Source organism: Penaeus monodon, chromosome 28 (genome assembly GCF_015228065.2).
Source record: "Penaeus monodon isolate SGIC_2016 chromosome 28, NSTDA_Pmon_1, whole genome shotgun sequence".
NCBI lineage: Eukaryota > Metazoa > Arthropoda > Malacostraca > Decapoda > Penaeidae > Penaeus > Penaeus monodon.
Window position 1 is genome coordinate 40,376,606 of NC_051413.1, and position 397 is coordinate 40,377,002.

The 397-nt window shown below is 30.0% G+C and overlaps 1 protein-coding gene across 1 annotated transcript in view; it reads left to right on the plus strand.

The window, feature by feature from the left end:
* LOC119591236 overlaps window positions 1–397 on the plus strand; it is an 8,636-nt gene that overhangs the window by 1,917 nt on the left and 6,322 nt on the right. The window lies entirely within an intron of this gene.

The following is a 397-nucleotide window of genomic DNA, read 5'->3' on the forward strand; positions in this document are numbered from 1 at the left end:
ATTACATTTTAAAATATGTGAAAAGAAAATTCTTTTTCCCTAGTTCCATGTACTTTCTTTGTAGCATGAGCTTTTATAGTGTCCAAACAATTACTTATCTTCTAAACAGGCCTCGAATGAATAAGATCAACACCATGACTAGATCTCAAAAATGAAATATAAATAAGGTACTCATGATTCCTATCGACGGATTCTAAACACTCACAACTCAGAAGATTTTTTTTTGTAAATTCATCTCTTTTTAAACAAGCTTTTAAAAACCAGCCTCTGTGTGCGTCATTCTTGTCATATTCTTAAAAAGCTAAAAAAGTGAAATCCGTTAACTATGGAATCTTTTAAAGGGAAATCTACAAATAGAAAACTTAAGCGACAATAAATTACTTTACTATTTGGCAAC